Below are 22,064 nucleotides of genomic sequence, written 5' to 3'. Positions count from 1 at the left end.
CAATTTACACGTATACTGATATCAATTTATTGTAAACAAATACATCTCTCTCTTTCGAAAATGTCAAATCTCTATCATAAGAATTTATCTAAAAAATTAATTTTCCCTATTTCTTAAACTGTCGATATTGAAAAGATATTCGTTTTCAACAAAATTTTTATTACTATTTTTGATTACAATTAGATAAGAGGAAAAAGAAGGAAAAAAGGTTTACTTATACCAATATTTTGTATCCTTTCAAGGAGAAAAAATAGAAATGTTGATTTCATAAAATTATTGTAATAGTATCAAATTTTTGTCAGATCCATTTGTCACAAAAAAAAGCTGGAAAATATACATCCTCTGCGTGAAAAATTAATAAGTTAATAAATATAAATTATATAAATTTATAAATTATATAAATTAATAAACTATAAATTAATAAATTAAAAAAAATTAATAAACTATTTAGAGAGCGATATTATCCGCGTTATAAATAAATATATGTCAATGTTTTCCTCTAATCCATCGCTATTAGTCTAAAAAAGCTAATCATCAAGAATCAGAAAAGGACAACAAATTTCAGTTTCCATCATGTCGATTATTTTTAATACGTAATACGTATGTTTTCAAACATATTTGCGACAAAATGTAGAGGGGAGAAGGGAAATATTCTTGTTTGGATGCCGACGGTACAGAATGGATGGCGAATGTGATTTAGTAAGATGAAAAGCTACGTTCGCGGGCACCCTTGGCGTTATCTAGCGTAGACAGAGATTGCCTGTTCCTTACAAAACCCTAACGGAGGGTAACGTATTCGGGGTATCGTTCCTCGAGGCAGAGTTCGGCTCATTTCGAGCAAAAATCGAATTAAATCGATCGAGATCGCTTCTCGGGTATAAGAGACTTGACGTTTCTCTCTTTCTTCCTTCTCGAAGGAACGACGAAGATGCGAGGATCCTAGTCTAAAGCGACTTTTCTTCTCGTACTTTATTCTTTTAATTACATATATTTCTCGATGAGAGAGAAATTTTATCAAGTATAGGAACGGACTTGTTAGTTACGCCAACTTGGCCGCGTGTACAAAACTTCTCAAAGGAAACAGGCATTGCATATAACGTCGGACTCATCGCTGATCCTTCATCGATAACGCTATTAATTGCATTTACGAGGCGTTACCAGACGAGATAAACGGCTCCACTGAAGTCTTCGCCGACGTATAAGGCTTCTTTGCCTTATGGCTTATCTGCATGTACAACACAAAACTATCGATTCACGCAAAAGTCAGCGGCAATACGTTGCAGAAACGAAGACTGGGAGCTGAATTATCGCGTGCAAAAACCAAGCAAACGGAAGCAGCAAGAACATCGCGATAGACGAATCAATTAAAGCCGCGGAAGTTATGCGGGACAAAAGTTGCGCATGCTGCATTACGCGTTTCGTAATAACTAGCTTTGCCTTCTAATATGAGTAATTAATTAGTCTTTCTCGATTATACATGTTACGCGAGATTTTTCGCAGAGACATTGTCGTTATTCGGAAAAATAATTCGGCGATCATTTATATTTTTATTTAAAAAATGTTCACATTTTATATTTCAAAATTATATTTATTATATTTATATTATTATATTTTAATATTTTAAAATTTAAAACTCTCCGATATGATAAATTCCTCGACTTCTCTCGAGCAAGACGTTAAATTTTCGTAAACGGTCCCGTGAACGACTGCAAGAATGGAAAAACTTTCCCGACTTACGCGAGGGAGTTTAAAAAATAGGTGGACACGATGAGACGAGGTTCGTCGCGAGAGAAAGAGAAAACCAGGGGGAGGAATTCTTCTCTTTCTCTTTTTCCGAAGGAAGCTTGCGACGCCGGCGGCACGTCATTCTCTCCTCCGCGAGGAATTAAATTTTTATATCTTTTGCTGAGAGTTTGTGAGCGATAGAGGAAGGGGCCGCGGGTCGCGCGCCGTAGATATTCGCCCGATGGGCGTTTTAATTCAAAAGTCAGACTGCTAACCAACTTGAGGAGAAAAGTCGGAGGATATAATTCAATTTCTTGATAACGCCTTTCTCGAAAATTCTTTATCGTGCGTCGTTATCGCGCGATAAAACGAACGCGAATTTAAAATCTTGTGTGCGTAAAATTTGTTTAATTTCTAACGTTGCAATTTTTTTGAAGTCTAATCTATTTTTTTAGAATTCTTTTTTAGAATAAATATCTTAAAATTCAAAATGCATAGAATATTTGTCACATTTCTAAGGTATTGTATTTTTTACTTGCATGTAAATTTAGAAAAATATATGTATTCGAATATATACAGGAAACTCTGATGTGCTTGGTTTATCTTAAAAAAACTATGGATAGATCTTATTGCAAGGCTACGATATAATCGTGTTCCAAGTGACATGTAAGAAGAAAGAAGATCTCGGAGCACAGAGGATGGTCACTTTTAAGTGACTTCAGAAGACAAAGATAAAGTCGAAAATAAAGAAAAAGAAAGTACGCGAGAAGAAACGGTTCGATCGTAAAACGCGAAGACGAAAGCGAGGTCAAAGGACAATGCGAGGCAAGAGACGAACGACAAGCGGACGAAAAGAGTGCGCGGCGAAAACGTCCAAGAAAGTCATAAACGTAATCCCTCGTAAAGTTGTATCTTATCCGGAAACTCTTCCGATGATAACTTATTCGGTGAAGAAAAAATCGAGTCTGATGAGAAAGGTAAAGCAGCGCGAAAAGTATAGTTTTTTGTAGGTCAAAATATCCCTCTCCATTATCTTCGAATAATGTAGATTATGACGGACATAAAAAAACGTATAAAGTGTCTGATGTAGATAAAATAGATGTCACTGCATTTCTTATCAAAAAATAAGCATATTTTTCCTGTATCAAAATTACCGGGAATGCATCATTTTCGAGATATTTCATACTTTATCATGCTAATAGTGTAATCGCTGTTTCTTGATTCTTCTCGTACAATTTTTGATAATACTGTTATTATATTAATGTATTAAATACATTACGTTAAGATATTAGATTTAATTATTTATATTATATTAATGTCCACATCAGATTTAAAAATCATTTCTCTTCAGTTATTGTAAAAGAATTTGTTTTATATCAACTGAAATAAAATTTCTTCAAGTATTTCACAATAAAAATATAGCCACACTAGAAATATAGCTACTTTTAATTACACCAGTATTATCAATATTTTTATACGAAAAAGTATAAATATAAAATGCCAACTATAAAGCAGCGCCCAAAATAATTAATATTAAAAAAAATATCATTTAGCGCGCCTAAAATTTTCTATTCGATGCATACGAAACATAAGCATAAACATATACCTAATAAATAATCTTATAAATTCTAAAAAAACTTTTTTAAAAATAAACGTTTGATAAATCCGGAATTTATATGAAAAAAAGTATTTCTTTCGAAAAAAATACTTAAATCGTTCAAATAAAAAAACAAACTTAATTAATATGAACATATATAATTTATATATAATAATTAATATAATAAAAATATAATAAAAGTATAATAAAAATAAATATTCACCTAACCCGATGCCTGTCTTAAGCTTTTCCCGCCTCTCAGATTTGTCAGGATCGTCAGAGTCATCAGGATTCGTTGATTTACACATTGTACTCGCGAAAAGTTTGCACAGTTCGCACAATTCACTCCTGAAAAGTTTATATAGTTTATTACGCGACACTTTGCATGACACTCTCGTATTTAAACGCGCGACATTGTGAACGGCATTCCCGAATTCATGATAAAAATGAACGCGCGATACTTTACACGACACTCCCGAATTTTACGATCGCAAAGCAATATATTGTCACGCACTACTATTTTACTACTCGAATGTCGTCAGTCACCGTGCGAATGAAAACAAGGCTGCGGCATGTAAACAATAGCACGCCAAGGTCGACCACCGTTATGAATTTGGTTTTATCGAAATATTTTTCTATAAAATACATATACGCGAAATGCTATCTCTCTCTCTTTCTCTCTTTTAAATTATAAATTATTTGTTAAACGATTAATGTGTGTATTAGAGGTATTACCTTTTGTTATGTGAATTACTCGATTCGTGTTTGATTGCGTTTTGAAATCGAATAGCAAATTATATTTGATCCCAAGTATTGTTAGAAAAATAATTCTTGCCCGTAAGCATTAAAACAATAATTTATAATTTTCATCTTGTCGTTTTGAAATTAAGATTTAAAATAATAAATGATTTTGCGATAACACATTTCAATAATAAAAACATATCATAACGTATCGCAATTTGTTTACTGAAAATTGATTAATAAACGTGTATAATAATCATAGCGAATTATTAATATTTTTCAATTTTTCGCGATCGCGTTTTATACAGAAATTCGACAATATGTGTACCACTACCTTGCTGTTCGAATTCCGTCGCGCAAATGATAACAAGGTCATGCAAATGGTAACAAGGCCGCGGCATATGAACAATACACGCTATACTATCAAGGTTGAATACCGGTTATTATTTATTTTTGTTGAAATATTTTAAAATATGAAATATTTTTGAAGTATTATAAAATATCTGTGAGGAGAGAGAATATGCTATTTTGTTTTAAATTCTATATTAATTATTAATTAAACGATTAAGATATTTATAAGACACTTCGTTACGTTTTTCAATCACTCAATTCTGCGATTCATGTCTTATTACACAATTTAAATCCAAATAGAACAAACTAAATTTCGATCAGCGAAAAATTTAAAGCGCCGAAGTGTATTTGATTTTAAGTATTGTTAGATAAATTATTATTGTTCGTAAAAATCGCAATGAAATAATAATTTATAATTTTTATGCTTGTCGCTTCGGTTCATATTTGAAATAATAAATGGATAAATGGCGAGAAATATATGTACTTCGATAAAGGCCTATCAGCTACATTTACATATCATTTGAAAGTCGATTAATCGTTAATGATCAACGAATTATATTTCAATATTTGTTGCATTTTGAAAAGGACTTTGTCAATATACAGAGCATCTCGTATCACTACCTTCTTACAAATCTTGCTTCTTAAATGACAAGATGATCTCATGTCTTAACAATAATATGTCGAGAAAAACGATAGCCAAATACCGTGTCAATTAATTTGTTGCTGCTTGAAAATATTCAAATTTTTGTAATACAAATTTAGACTAAATATTTTTTTCTATGTCTATTTCAAATTAATTGTATTTCAAATTAATTTTGATGACTGAGCCAAAACCCATATTCTTTTTAAAGATGATAATTTATTTTAATTTAATTAATAAACTATTTGTGTAAATTAATTTGATATTATATCACTTAATTAAGCATTAATTAAGCATTAATTAAATTTAATATTATATCATTTATACAAAATTTAAATTCCAAGGAGCCTTTTTCTAAAATTTGAGATTTTTTAATTACAATTTATTAAATCGTTTTGTATCCTGGTATTTAACAAAATACGACATCTCGAAAACAATGCATTTCTGAAAATTTTGTCGAAGAAAAAGAATATTCTTTAACAAGAAAAAAAAACACTTGTAATCTGTATTTATGGGAAAGCACCTTACGAGCATAAATCGTACATCAGAGTACAAGTATTAACAGTACAAGAAAATTAACAGGCGGAAAGGAGGATGTAAATGAGATCAGCATCCTCGCGAATTCGCGCGAATTACTAACAATGATAAGAGATATAACGCGTTATGTAATCGCGAAATCTTCAAGATTGTTTCGTCGACAAAGGTCGAAATCGCGACGCGTAAGACGGGCTTAAGGCCAAGATTGGTTCTACTGTCGGTGGAGCGCGAGAGTCTGCTCGGGGATCGATGCAGTAATTTCGAGTTGTGGCTTCTTCCTCCTCCCTCCTTCCCCTCTTGCCCCCTTTATCCCTGCATCGTCCCTCGTGAAACCGCCCTCTCGAAGCCGGGAATCGTCGAGAGAGTGATAGAGAGAGAGAGAAAGAGCGAAGGAGACGAGGAAGAAGAGGAGAAACCATCAGATAGAGAGAAGCTTCAGCCTTAATATCCCTCCCCGAGAGCTCAGAGACGAGATCTTGGGCATCCTTCGTCCCCCTCTTCCCCCTCACTCCTCTCTTTCGTTATGTAGTCCTATCTGTGTTCGGTCCACCTAACTAAAACGTATATACACGTTTGTACGATCAACGTGTGCACCTAAAGTCGCGATATTTATGTCGCACACGTAAACGAGCACGCGCTATCGAACTCGATCGACAAACCTCCCCCGTAAAATTTCAGGGAGGAGAATTTCGCGAGATTGACGCGTCGAGGCCTCTAGTGTGGAAATTGTGGCGTAACTCGCTCTTTACGACACGCGTAAGGTTCCGATAGAGTCGTTAAACGATCGCACGTGACGAAAAGAACGGAAAGAACAGGCGGACGTGATCTCGACCGAAGATCGATGTCCGCGAAATGGCGGACTTAAGACCCCCTTTGCATAATTTATTCGGATTCCTCGTTAGATAACGACGTCGAAAATAAGGACTCAGATTATAAGCGGGGATGGATGGATTGCGTCGTCGCAGATGTAAAGGGAGATGAAGCTACAAAATATTAAGGCTCTCGTGTGCTTGTAAACGTACAGAGAGAGAGAGAGAGAGAGAGAGAGAGAGAGAGAGAGAGAGTGAAGGAGAGAGAGAGGGAGAGAGCTTTGCGGTCAAGTCTTATCACGGGTAATTCTATTCACGAGAACTCGCATGTGTGAGTAGCCGGGACCTTAAGATTGTTCCGTTCGGTCGTAACTTTCGCAGATTCTAATCGAGCGTCCGTAATTAGAGCGAGAGCAATTGTTGGTAATTAATTGGAGGCAAATTAATTAGTTCGGCCCGAATACAAAATGGAAAATCTCAATAACGCTCGTTCGCTCGCGCAACATTTCGTTATCTCGAAAAATTTTATCCGCGTCGAATCTCTATCGATCCTCCCCCTCTCTCTCTCTCTTTTTAAGAGAAAAAGAGAGAAAATAAATATATATCTTTCCACAGTATCACAAAAGTTTCTTTCCCCGAAGAACTAACAAAGATTTAGATACTATTGACCACAAGGTACAAAATAAGGGTAAATTATATCCTAATTTATGAATATCCACTTTGAAACTGTTATCTAAAATAAATCTTGCAAATTACGAATTTGCCTTGTCCACTTTTACTCTGCATCTTTCATACGTGAATCAATATTTTTCAGAGAATATTCGTTAATACCTTCTCTCTCTTTCTCGTTAAAAAAAAGGACCACGAGTTAAAAGAGTCCTTTTTGTCGTTTTGACGAACCGATAATCTCGTGAATCCTGCCTTTTCACTTCGTACGCAAAGCATCGATCACATTGATCCCCGCCTATCCTAGCACGCACGACGCATGCAAAACGATTTGTTTGCACATGTGATTTCATCCCGTCGCGCTTCTTCAATTGATACACGACTAACGGTAATCGTCATCCGTCTCTCTCATTGTTAATCATTGCTTGATGCCAGTCTCTCTCTCTCTATCTCCCTTCGCTTCTTGTGTATTTGCTATTCAAATAGATTAAAACGAGCCCTGTTTCATAGGCAAATTTAGGGAAAAATTCAAATCGATCAAGCATATCAGATCTGATGAATGCAAAATTGTTCACTTTTATTACATTAGTGCAAAAATATTATTTATGTAACATTTTTTAAGATAACAAAATAGAGTTTCTATATAATTAATTTTGCAAAAAAGTTTCCTGAACATTTCCTGCTCTTTCAGATTTTTTTATTTAAAATTTAAGGTAAACAGAATTTTTTTAGGATTTTTTTAAATGCAACTAACTAAAATAAGTTTTTTTATTGTATGCGTTTTCTAATGTTTTTCATTCATATGAAAAATATATAAATTTAAGTTTCAAACGCTAGATTTAAAAATATACTGAAAAGAAACTGAATAACTTTCATAAAATAAACATTTCTCATCTGCTCATTTCTCATAACGTTTTCAATTTTGTATCACAAAAATGATATAAAAATAAAAAATATAAACTGCCTTAAAATATATTTAATTAGCTTGTCAATTGGTTACAACAATATAAAAGCAAAATAATCAAAGAAAAAATTAAAACAAAAAATTCCCTGAGTCTCTATAAAATTCTCTATCTAAAAGTCTCTATAAAAATTTTCTGATTTTTCCAGGTATAAAGAAAATCCCAGGTGAGAATTCTAAATTTTTAATGTTTTTCTAGGGAGCAGACATCTTGGAAAAAATATAATTTTTAGACTGTGTAAATTTATCAACGTGAAACTGTGAAATTCGAATTACTTCGCAAGTAACACATTATTTAGATTTCACGCAACACTCAATTTTCTTAATTCGATCTTCGTTCTTGCCGTTGGTAGCGTCTGATAGCGCTGAACTCTCTCATTTTCCGCGAGTTTAAGTGCGCGAGATCGGGACATTGGTTTAACGAGAGAACAGCCGCGTAGGCTGGGAGATGAAGGCAGCTTTGTAGAACGATATCGGTAAGTGGAAATCAGTGGCCGAGTGGCGCCTGTCGATCCCCCATTTCTTTCTTTCTCTCTCTCTCTCTCTCTTCCTCTCTCTGGAGGATCCGCCACCCCCGGTGCATTTACGCTCCTGGAAGCGCGTCTACGACGAGGGAGCCGTTGGTATACCGGGAACTTGCTAACTTCATTAAAATATTGCCATCAACACGAGGGCCATTGTTTTCGAGCCAACCTCTTTGCCTTCTCCGTCACGCTAACCGGCCGATTAACCACCTCGACTCCTCCGGGAACCGCCAACTGCGTCCTCTTTGTGTGTAAACCGCGCAAGAAGCGCGGATTCCGACGAACTCGCCTCGCCGGGCAAATATCGCGTCGATAGTAATCTTAAAGAATACGCGATCGTAGGTTCCGGAAACTATATTTCTACCGTGTAACTTGTCACATGTGTGTATGCGTGTGTGCCCTTTTCGAAGCGTCGATATTATATTTTCTAAAATATTATTATATTTAATAAAATATTATATTTATTATATTATATATTTTATTATATTAAATTTATATAATATTAATTTTATTATATTATTTATAATATTATTATATTTATTATATTATATATTTTATTATATTACATTTATATTATATTATATTATATTTTATTTTATTTATTATATATTTTATTATATTTTCTGACTCTAGATCAATGTTTTTCAAACCAGGAGTCGCGAAATAAAAACAACTTAACGTACACAAAAGGAATAAAACACATTTTTGTGAAAAACGAATATGTTTGAAAATAAATTTATAAGAACACACTTTTATTAAAAGATTGAAACAGATTTATAAGAATAATCATTATCATTTATTTAAAAAGTACAGGCTCAAAGTCAAATTTTTTAAATGAAAACAGATTGAATTAATCGCTTATATAAATTATTATTATTGAGAAATATGAAATTATTATTACTATTAATTATTATTATTGATATTAAGTTTTTTCACGAAGTAACCTTATTATTTTTATTATTTTCTTTTTATTTTAGGGGATCGTGGGGCCAAAATGTTTTATAGAAACGCTGCTCTAAACTCTAATAACACAGAAAAATTTCGAAAGTTATTTGAAATTTATTTGCGACACATCTATCCCCTATGCAACATGTCCTTTCGTCCTCCTTATTAAAGTTCGTGTCGTTTTCACGAAGGGGAATCTTCTAATGACGAGGACACGAGCCGACCGACGGGCCCGGGCTCGTTTTCAGCGACACGGACGACACCCCCGCGTTCACCCTCTCTCATCTCTCTGCTCGCCGAATGGACCACGCACGTCGTACGAAGAAGCGACGGCGGCTTTTTGCCGCGAGTGTAATTGAGCTTGTCTCGTCTGACTACCGTCTAAATGAATTACGGGAGCCTGGAGAAAGAGAGGACGAAAGGAGGAGAAACGAGGCAATCGATTAATTTTCGACTACGAGAGTCGAAATCTTTCTCCCGCCCTTCATCTCAATTTTATCAGACCTATCTTTCATCTCAATTTTTGACATTTATCCTTTTGCGAGCGGTCAGATCTAGGATCGCATAAGATTCGAAATAAGATAATATTTGTAAAAGAAATATTGTAATTGATATTGGAAATTTTCGAACACTTAAATCTTGATTTTGAAGGAATTTTTGTAACAAGAATCTTGTCTCTTGTGTGTATCGTCTTGTTTCCATTTTATTAATAATTTTTATCTGATAAAAACAATTTTTTAAAATCATATTTGACTTAATTTTTATAATGCAATTTAAGATAATTATTATTATTCATGTCATTCGTTTACTTCCCAAAACAAAATATATGTTCGTTAGCTTTAAAGCATTTGCATACAGTTAAATAATTGTGTAAAATTTTAAATTAATTATTTTATCTATTGTATTAATATTGTTTCTAAATTTATTAATATAAATGTTTTTATTTATTAAATAAAACTTTTTAATTTCGTGTATAATATAGTGATTTTTCTCATCTAATTTACAAATATATATTTTAGCTTTTTTAAAAATTGATAATCTTGACAGGACTAATAATCTTGACAATCTTAATCTCGATATTGTCTTGAGAATTAATTAAAAATCTTGTCTTGATCTTATCTCGAATCTCAAGACAAGACAATCAAGATAATTTCTAATCTTAATATCTCGTGCAACCCTAGTCAAATTACATTTTTCCGAAATTACTTAATTTATAGTTTTGCCAGAAGCTCCTTTTTTAAAATTCAATCCAAGAAAAATTGAGGTACAAAATAAAAACTCAATTCTCATATAAATTAAATCTATCAAAATTTTCTAGAATCTATAATTGGGAGAGAATTCAAGTTGAAAACAAGGACAAGGAAGATTCTTCGATCACGACGTACCAGTTGTGTCAAACTGACAGTTCATCACATGTTCCTCGCGTTCACTCGATTACACATATTTTCTCAGATTTTAATCACTCGTAAGACAAAGCTGTTCTTCCTTTGTTCTTTTCTTGCCTCTTGAACGAGAAAGTATTCTCGTTCGCGAGATCCAAATTCTTGCGAAATCGCGACGAGAGAGAACACGAGGTGAAAGGATGACGCTACGTTATGGGGTTGGCGTTTGTTAAAACGTGCACAAGAAAAACATTCGCCCTTTTTGCCGACACAGGGCGTAATTGCCGCTGTCTCGACCAACATGCAGACAAGTAAGGCTGAGTCTAAGTGAATTATGAGGCGCCGCGCGGCTGCTGAAGAAGATACAAACCACCGCGGAACGAAAAGTTTTTTGGCGAATCGAGGATAAAACTCAATCTTTCGCAACGCGTGCGGCTAAATTGTTCGAGGATTTATTGACTAACCGAGAGCCGATTAAATGAGAACGTCAATTATGTCAGAAATTATATTTTTGACATAACACGGACAATTTTTAAGTTAATTGAAAAATCTTCGTATTATTAAGTCTATTTTTCGAAAATGGAAATTCTGATTTCCACCCTATTTTTATGTTTTAAGTTTTCTAGATTCTACAGAATTTCGAGGCGTTTAATTTATATAGGACTTGAATTCTTATATTTCATACTTTAAACAGGGTAAACAAAGCCTCTCTCTTATTGTTAGAAATTTAAAAGAGGAATTTTTGACAGAACTATAGATTAAATAGTTCAAGAAAAGGTGATTGCTTAAAGTATCAAAATAGATATTGAATTGAAATAAATATTAATTTGAAATAAATATTAAATGGAAATTTTTTGAAGATCGAAAGGACAAAAATTTCAAACCTGAATCTGAAAAATTTCAAAATTAAACTTCTATATTTCGTATCTTGAATAGAATAAATAGTTTCTTCTTAAGTTTTTCATTTATTGCAAAGAAATTTAAAAGATGGTTTTTTGGCAAAACTATAGATTAAATAGTTTCAAGAGAGGGTGATTTGACTGCTTAAAATATCAAAATAAATATTAAACTGAAGTAGATATTGAACTAAAATAGAAATTAATTTGAAATAGATATTAAATTGGAAATTAAGATCGAAAGTAGAAGAAAATTTCAAAAACTTGAACGTTAAATAAATTTACATTTTCAACAGCTTTTTTTAAATTCTAAATGGCAGATAGCTAATGCTATTCGTTGAAAAGAACGGTACACAGCCGATTCTGCAAGAGACGAGCGGTAAGCTGGTTGTAATTAACGAGAGAATGAGGAAGTGCGCTAAGGAACGCGCCGAGTTTATGAATCGCTTGAATCTTTGCGTGGTGTGTCGTGAGATCAAAGATCGTCCGCCGCTTGAACAACTTATTATCGTAGCTTGCAAAAGGCCTCGGTGATTCTTAAAATATATTACTCTGCAAGTTTATATACACAATTTTATGTAACTTTAAAAATAAAGATAAATAAAAAAAATAAAATATAATGTAATGAATAAAAATAAGATATATTTAAAAAAATTTAAAAACAAAAGAGAATATTTTCTGAAATATACAGAATATTCTTTTGTATATTAATTTTACGCAATCAAATTATTCTCGCTAAAAGAGTGAATCAAAATAAGTTTAATGTGAGTAAAAAATTTGGAAATATATTAAATTATTTTAATGTAAGATATGTGTGTTAAAGGAAAATTATTATTAAATTCATGAAAACCATATATTCTGTAAAAAAAACTAAATATATAATTTTTAAAGAATAGTAAAAAATAATATTGTATTTATAAAAAATAGAACAAATAATTTAAAAAAAGAAATATCAAAAGATAAAAAAAAGAAACTATTTTATGTCATCTATATTTTTTTCTAAATAAAAACAGGCATATCTTGAATTATCTTCAATTTTCCTTTAAAAGAAGGGCTTGAAAATAGCATTCTCGCGACATCTTGCAGAAATCATGCGTAAAATTTATATTACTATGATGGTAATACGAGAGACTATTGACCGACGAGCACTCATTGTCAGCTGTAGGATATCATTGTCTCTAAATCATATATAATTTACATATGTATAATGTGTATTTAAAATTAATTTATCAACTTAACCCTATACATTAATTCTAATAAAATTTTTTCAGGTATATGTAATTTATTGTCTGTCAATCACTCACATTTGTTAAAAACATACATTCCTTTATTAAGTAATATTAAAAACTCTATTTTCTTTGTGAGTAGTAAATAAAACTTTTATGGATATTTTGACGGTAGTTTATTTTCACAACAGAAAATAGTTTGTATTTCACTGTACTTTTGTTCTACAGAAACTGGAGATGAATTATGGAAGGATGTGACAAGTGTCAGTAATGCAGGAAGACACAGAGGTAGAGCAAGAGGAATAGCGAAAAAGAAAGATTTAAAAGGGCAAATTATTGGCATGGAAAAAATTCCGATACAATTTCCTGGCCTAAACCTGGCCACTCCTGTGTTTAGAAGAAAAGAATTAGTTTAATAACGAAAACTGCCTGTAAATCATGGAAGAAAGCAAAAACTTATGGAATTACGACAAAGTAAAACCAGACTAGTGTGAGTAAAATTATTGCCATTGAAACATGGTTGGATAAGGCACAATGAGTGGCAGAAAGATTGGACCAACAAATCCTGTTGGAGAAGGTTAATATTTACGCTATTATTGGATTATAATATTAAATCATATACATACAAAATCAAGTGATATGATATCTATTTTCAATTTTTTTCTTTGATGTTTCAGTCCTGATAATATTAGAATCTTATATGACTAATATCTTTGTTCTGTAGATACTTTTGAAGGTTTTGAAACCTGGATTTTGGAAAACAAAATGATAACTTGTATGACTGGTAATCTGGGGTGCAAGAATAGTTCATTTGTAATAACTGGAAATGGAAATGGATTAGCTGGATTTGTGTTATCAAAAGCTAAAACATCCTTAAAGACGGCTAAAAATAGGGCAGGTCAAAGACTAATGTATATTCCTAGATATAAGGAACACACTGGTGAGAAAATAATTGTGTGAATACTATATAATATAAAATTTACTCCTTCTCTTTTAATATCACTTTGTACTTTTCAGTGTTACATGACTTCTTTACATAGTTTGAGAATACAAAAATATTTGTAAAGAAAATTCATGAAGGATAATGGGCTTGTTTGTCATCATGCAATAAAAGCATGTTGCGAGACAATTGGCATAAAAGATATGTATGCCAAAGTCGAAGGAGTTAGGAATGCAAAAGCATTCTTTATTGGTTTATTGCAACAGGTGTGTATATAAAGTATTTAAAGGCATATTATGCTTTTTATTTATTTTAGAAAAATTCTTTATTTATAGAAATATATATATATTTCTATAAATAAAAAATTTTTCTAATATATATATATATTATGACTGCAGAGAAAGCCAGCTTTAATTTTTATTTTATTTAATATCTTTAATAATATAATAATTAAATTAATATATATATATATATATATATATATATATATATATATATATATATATATATATGTTACATAAAGCTAAAGAAAATATAGATTGTGTCGATTAATTAATTAATTAATTGTTTTATATAATTATCAATTTATATATATTATTAACAATGATTTCTTGTCTACTTAAACTTTATAGGATTGTACATAAGAAACAATATTTTTTATTTCAAGCGTATTTTCACAGAACTTTAATTTAATTATTATATCATTAAAAATATTCAATAAAATAAAGAATTAAAACTAGCTTTCTCTGAAGTCTGAGCAGATTATATCAGAAATCATAATTTAATTATTGCAACATATCATGAAGCAAATCAATCTCAAAATAATATGGAAATATTTGCAGAAATCATATCAACAATTAGCAGATGAAAAACGGTTGCATCGAGTTTAAATCAGAAAATGGGAATTATCCAGTAGTACTTGCTTCACTAACGCAAGTCAGAAAACCAAAAGAAGTGCCGTCCAATGAGTCTTATATTTTATTCAATATGTAATGGATAATAGAGTGGTGTTGAAAAAGGAGAAATTACCACCATTCTTTACTAAACTTCCGTCTTACAAAAAAAGATTGGTAAGACTTGAACGAATGAAAAACTCCAATGAAACGAGAATACAAGCTAGCGAATATGGAAAGCTGCATAGTTTTCTGACAGAAAAATATCCAGAGACACTTTATAAGCCACGCGAAGATGAAACAGTAGAATAAAGAAGCCGTATCATTGTACTTTTTTGTATAAACGTTTCAAAATAAAATCTTTATGAATGAAATGTTACATTAGAAATATTAGTATAAAATTAAACATCCATGTGAGATTTAAAATTTTTGTTCTTTTTTTTTCTTATTATTATTTTGTAAATTTATTATTCTAATCTTTATTTAGAAGACTCAAAAAAGGTGTATGAATTTTTTTAGATATTTTGGATATTTTTATATATTGAAAGAAACGCATCACACAAAATTGACCTTCCTGTACATTTTAAAAATGCCAAAAAGTCTGCTTTTTATTCCTGCACTTTCTGCAATAATGTATACTAAAAATGACATAGATCTATATTTAGTAATTGAAAGAAAGAAAGGAAAAACGAAAAGTATCATCTAGAGAATCTAAAAGAATAAAAAACAAATCTAAAAATAATAATACAGTGTAAAGATTAATATTATGTATTTTTTTTCATGAGGAATGTGAGGCGCACATTTATGCATTTATTTATTTAGATGAGATTTACTTTAAAGCGCATTCAGACATTCAACTTCAATTTTATTTTCTCTTTCTTATGATTTATATAAATATAGTGTAATTATCTGCAAATGCTGTCATTTTTATGTGCTTACATTAATGCAGAAACAACATTACGAGTACTATATTTATAGATATAACATCTGTATAATAAAAAAAGCATCAAAAGTCTAATGGTGAAAAAAGAGTAATATTGTAGACCAGCATAAGTATCAACCAATTATTCCACCGCTCTGTTTCATTAGATTTGCAATTTTCTTTTATAATATTATAAATAAGATAAAGATTTAGGCACGTTCTAAATAAATTTATATATTTTATGTATGTAATATTGCGCATATTAAAAGATGATAATATCGTAGTTGTAATAAGACAAATCCTGACAATATAGTGATTTTTTAATTCTACTGAAAATAATTTAATTTGATTCATTTTTGAGAATTGTGCGCAATACTTAAGAACAAATTATTTTTGTGCCATGTATTACCTATGTAAAATTCCATACACAGTATCATATTGTCTGCGGTATATGAAAAGCTTCATCGATGAAATAATATGGTTGAATACGATTGAGATATAAGAAAAGTAATATAGTACTTGTAATGAATAACGTTAATATGAAATACATAAATATTTATATTATATTTTAGTTTCATGTAATCGAGATGAGATAAGACACTCATGATTACTTTAAAAATGTGTCCACAAATATCATTTAACTTCAACAGCTGCACATTCGTCAAATTAATCCTATTACGTTAAATGCATCACAGCAGCTTGTTTTGATTAATTTAATCTAACCTAACCAATTATATTATATGCTCCTCATTAAAATGTGTAAAACTGTACGTCGCACATTTAATACGATTAATATACTACGTAATAAAATGTATTACACTAATGATTAAATATTATTTTTAAAAGCATGGTAAAATTCACACAGCATATGCTTGTGTTTACATTCGACAGCTGAAGACATTGAGAGGTTAGGTTAGGTTAGGTTAGATCGAAAACGTTATCGTTTGACAGTTGGCATCCCTACAAGATAGGCTGTGCAGCACTGCACGCGCGTATACAAAATAAACTTCAAATCGCTTCTAGCCTAACCATCTTCACGCAATCGACTTCATTTGAATTGCATCGCGTCGCGTCGAATTATGACGCGGCGCCGATTTGCCCGAACGTAATTCGAGACATCGCGATGCTGTATAAGCGTCGAATGAGCACGAATTGTCACGCAAATATGATAAATCAAATCGACTCACCGTTCACCGGCTGTTCCACAGGCCGCTCCATTCGCTCGCCTCGGGATGTCCTATTTCGATCTTGATGCACACAAACTCACACGATATCATCAACGCGAACGCACGACACTTTATTCGGCACTCCCGATACTCGCTCGCATCCGATAATCATCATCAAGGGCGCGAATAACGCGACGCGACTTCGCTCCATCTTCGCGATCACGCCATCACCGAATACTGTCAAAAATCGCTGTCGCGCGCTTCCATCGACGTATTATAAAAGTCGCGCGATCATCCTTGGACACTCTCAACGCTCGTTCACTCGCGATATTCGTTTATTTACGATTAAAAGACGCGAAAAATGCGGATGTACGACGATCCGCGTAACTGCGTATGACTCCGATTCACGTATGACGTGTATGACGTGGCAATGACGAACTAACATGGCGGCCGAACCGGTGCGCGTTCGTTTCTGCGCATGGCCATTATTGCGCTCGACGTTCGCACGACTTTGATTTCTGAATATTGTCTACGGCTTTAATTAATAGCACATAATGATAAATATATAGATAGAATCAATTAATCACATTGGTCATATATGTAGACTTGCCCGAAGAAAGAGAGAAAAAATTGAGATATTTTTAGTTTTTTTTTTAGTAAAGGATGGAAATGTCTATTCATAGTCTTGTTCTTCTTTTTCACTTTCGCGCAATTTCGATTCAATATATAACGTAGAAAATGCACAGTATATTGGATTTATTTTTATATATTCACAACTATAATATTCGCGCGGTCATTTTTTGACATTTACAATACTCGTGTACCTTGTTCTCGATGTTCACTTTTAAAAGAATAAAGAGAATTATATATAAATGTAAATAAATTTTCAATATAAATGAGATTTTTTGGAGTCTCTCTCTCCCCTCTCTCCCCCTCCCCCACCCTTTCTCCCTCGTTCCCCCTCCCCTCCTCCCCCCCTCCCACACCGTGTGTGAGTGTGTGTGTGTGTGTGTGTGTGTGTGTGTGTGTGTGTGTGTGTGTGTGTGTGTATAGATGTAAAAATGTTTTAAGGCTTCAAAATTACAGTTATATTAAATTTTAAGATTACCTTTGATTAAATAAATCCCAGTATGGGTCCTAGGTGATTGTGCGAATAGTTCCCAGAGACCGGATATTAGTGTTCAAAGATGAGTCGTCTGAGAGGTTTTTTAGTTGCCAAACACTACCCCATCAGATCCGATCGATGGGATGTGCTATAAAGTGTATTTCTGCCTGCGCGAAAAAACAAAATTGAATTAATTAATACATTATTCAAAAACAATCGAATAAATTCAAATAATTAGCTCCGTGATGAATTGTTTAATAAATAATCAAATTTAATCAATAAATTAAAATCTAATAATTTAATATTTCGCTCGTGTATATTTTATAGTATATAAAATATTTCGACGAATTATCAATAACATAATGGTCGACTTTTACAACGTAACCAATAGCGTGCTATTATTTGTATGTTATGGTTTTGTTATCATTTGCTCGGTGACATTCGAGCAGTAAAGTAATGATGCGAAATGCTTTGTATGTTAATTAATTGTTTAATAAATAATCGTTTAATTAATCTATAAATTGAAAAACTTCTACAATTTAATATTTTCATGTATATATTATAGTACGTAAAATATTTCGGCAACGAATTATCAATAACACGGTGTTCGACCTTTTGACAATATAAACAATAGCACGCTATTATTAATATGTTACGGCTTTGTTATCATTCGCACGGTGATACTCGAGCAATAAAGTGGTACGAAACGCTTCGCATATTATCGAATTTCTTTCTAAATACGATTACGATTAATATCGAAACAATTTGATATAATTATTAATAATTAAAAATTAATAATTAATTAACTTATGAAAAACGACATAAAATTGTATCGCAGCGATAAATCCTTATCGAATCGTAATCATTAATTACTGCGAATAACAATTGAAACAGAGGATACATAAAAGGAGATAAAAGAATTAATTTTGTTATAATCTTTCGATTATTAATGCTTATTATAATAATTTCTCTAACGATACTTATTAAAATTAAATAAATTTCGATCAATTTTAAATTTTCTTAATCGGCAATCACTCATAGAATATTTCAACGACGAATTATAACAATAACATAGTATAAGTCGGCCTTGGCGATATAAACAGTATCGCGATAATGTTTATGATACGATCATTCGCACAGTATCCTTGAACAATAAAGTAGTGACGTTTCATATATTATCAAATTCTTCCTTTCCATAGTCAACCTTGGCGATATAAACAGTACCGCGGTAATGTTTCTGACTTACGATCATTCGCTCAGTGGCTCTCGAGCAGTGAGGTAGTGATGTGAGACGTTCCATATATTATCAAATTCTTTCTCTAACGACAATTGCAAGTGCAACGAGAAACTTTTCGTGAGTGAGTATAAGTGCAACGAGGAGTTCAATCGAGTGTAACGAGGATTGAAGTGCCACGAGGAAAAAGCGAAGAAAGCAAAAGAAAAAAGGAGATCTTGGAAATGGATGGATCAATAAGATATGATGTAAGTCATTAATATTTTAATTATTTATTACATTAATTATTTATTATATTGTTGCGTCCCCGCGTCCCAACCCCTTGGATGTATTCGTCACCCGTTGAATTCTTTCGGCGGGAAGTACGTCGACGGAATAAGATTGTTTTCGCGCGCGTTGTCAAGATGTTATAAACAATGACTGTCAGAGAGTCTGAGCCCAGCTGTCAAACTGTGCGGACGCGCGTCTATCTGTGATCCGTTTTACGATTATTCTGAATTTTTCTGAAGCGTGTGTCGATCGATTGTGTCACACGCATTCGATATATATCGTTTCGCGGACGCAACAATGTATAAATTATTTATCAATAGTATATATTGTTGTATAACAACGACGGTCAGCTGAGTCGAAGGATAGCTGTCAAGCTATTCTTCTGGACGCGTTTTACATTACGGGTCGTTAACGCGAGATTTCCCCTGTTATTATTTGTTGTTTGTGTATTCTGTGTTTCTAATTAAAATTCTTAATTTCCGTTAAGAGTGTCTTGTTATTTTACGCGGTCCGCGAGTGCCCGATTGTGTTGAACGCGCTTCGATATCTCGAAGTCGCCGCCGCGGATGTAACAATATATTGAAAATTTATATATTTCTCGTTTGGTTTTATTTCTTTAATTGTGATTCAATAGTGATTTTAAATTGTAATATAGAAAAAATAGAAAAAAATAGAAATTTTTTTATTTATCATATTTTTAAAAGTTTATATCTAAATGAAAGTAATTTAATCGACCACACCGGCAATATTTATTGATGAAAAAATTCACAACGTTTCGACCATGGGTTTTGGTCCTTATCAAGTGAACTGAAATTATTACATATAATATAAACAAATGAATTACAATAAGATGTGACCAAAAAATGGAGAAAGAAGAAAAAATCATATACATACATTGTCTTAGGTAACTAATACGTGGTGAGAAATAAAGAAATCACTGTGTCAAGTCATGTCGACCTCTCGATCCAACACAAAGAGAAAGACTAAACCGCCTTTATTAGTCTATCATAAATATCGTTTAAACTTTCAGTGTCCTTTTGTAAGTTAACAGTGTTGTCAGACTTTTTGATGAAAAACATTTCAGCAATTTCTCTCTTTCTCACATGTCTCTCATTATGCAGAATAATCGGTGTTGACCAATCGAAGTCATGATTAAGTTCCAGTTTATGTTTGCTAACCACAGAAAGATTGCTTTCGTGCAATTTAATGTTGTTGCAATGTTCTTTGATACGAGTGCCTAAATGTCTTTTTGTTTGGCCAATATATGACATATTACAATTTTTACAGTTTAACTTGTAAACGACCTCAGTCCTGTTATTAATAGGCAATCTATCTTTTCCACGTTTGATTAATGAATTCAGTTTATTAGGTACATTATAGACAACCTTCAGACCAACATTTTTAAAAAGGCGACTAATCTCATCGCTCAAGCTCTCTACAAACGGCAACGAGATGTAACATGATGTAGTCGCTTTATTACATTCCGTATTCATATTTACATTGTCGCGATGTTTCAAAAATTCTAGTCTTTTTTTAACGTAACGGTTTGTAATTTGAGTTGGAAAACAATTGTTGGAAAGAATCTGTTTAATAATATCGATGTTCTTAAAATGAAATCGAGCGTCAGATAATAAAATTGCGCGGTCAACAAGGCTATAAATGGTGTTAATTTTATATTTAAACGGATGTTTGGAATGAAAATTAGTGTATCTATTAGAACAAGTAGGTTTTCTGTACCAATCCGTCAAAAGCCGACCATCCGAGCGAATAACAGTCGTGTCCAAAAAACCAATACGCGAATCAAACTCAGTTTCATGTGTAAATGTCAAACGTTGATGATAGTCATTGAAAGTCGATATAATCTCGTCAATTTTTGAGCGTGAAACAATGGTAAAAATGTCATCAACATATCTATAATACAAAATATAATACAAAATCTATAATACTAATTTTCATTCCAAACATCCGTTTAAATATAAAATTAACACCATTTATAGCCTTGTTGACCGCGCAATTTTATTATCTGACGCTCGATTTCATTTTAAGAACATCGATATTATTAAACAGATTCTTTCCAACAATTGTTTTCCAACTCAAATTACAAACCGTTACGTTAAAAAAAGACTAGAATTTTTGAAACATCGCGACAATGTAAATATGAATACGGAATGTGATAATGCGACTACATCATGTTACATCTCGTTGCCGTTTGTAGAGAGCTTGAGCGATGAGATTAGTCGCCTTTTTAAAAATGTTGGTCTGAAGGTTGTCTATAATGTACCTAATAAACTGAATTCATTAATCAAACGTGGAAAAGATAGATTGCCTATTAATAACAGGACTGAGGTCGTTTACAAGTTAAACTGTAAAAATTGTAATATGTCATATATTGGCCAAACAAAAAGACATTTAGGCACTCGTATCAAAGAACATTGCAACAACATTAAATTGCACGAAAGCAATCTTTCTGTGGTTAGCAAACATAAACTGGAACTTAATCATGACTTCGATTGGTCAACACCGATTATTCTGCA

The 22,064-nt window shown here is 32.2% G+C and overlaps 2 pseudogenes across 2 annotated transcripts in view; one reads left to right on the top strand and one right to left on the bottom strand.

Annotated features, from left to right (window-relative positions):
- The window catches only part of LOC145965628 (small ribosomal subunit protein uS5m-like), a 40,531-nt pseudogene extending 25,319 nt beyond the window's left edge, over window positions 1–15,212 (top strand). The window contains exons 2-5 of the transcript XR_014436770.1: window positions 13,229–13,577; window positions 13,725–13,940; window positions 14,018–14,206; window positions 14,783–15,212. The product of XR_014436770.1 is annotated as a small ribosomal subunit protein uS5m-like (transcript). The remainder of the gene's footprint in view (window positions 1–13,228; window positions 13,578–13,724; window positions 13,941–14,017; window positions 14,207–14,782) is intronic.
- LOC145965149 (uncharacterized) overlaps window positions 1–17,446 on the bottom strand; it is an 88,893-nt pseudogene extending 71,447 nt beyond the window's left edge. The window contains exons 1-2 of the transcript XR_014436631.1: window positions 16,943–17,446; window positions 3,546–3,670 (exon numbers count right to left, since the gene is read on the bottom strand). The product of XR_014436631.1 is annotated as an uncharacterized LOC145965149 (transcript). The remainder of the gene's footprint in view (window positions 1–3,545; window positions 3,671–16,942) is intronic.
- Window positions 17,447–22,064: the final 4,618 nt, after the last annotated feature.

This window comes from Camponotus vicinus, unplaced genomic scaffold (assembly GCF_025532165.1).
Source record: "Camponotus vicinus isolate PSW18456_S1 unplaced genomic scaffold, iyCamVici1.0 SCAF_14, whole genome shotgun sequence".
Taxonomy (NCBI): domain Eukaryota; kingdom Metazoa; phylum Arthropoda; class Insecta; order Hymenoptera; family Formicidae; genus Camponotus; species Camponotus vicinus.
Note: the sequence above shows the minus strand (reverse complement) of the source record. Positions and strands in the feature narration are given on the sequence as shown.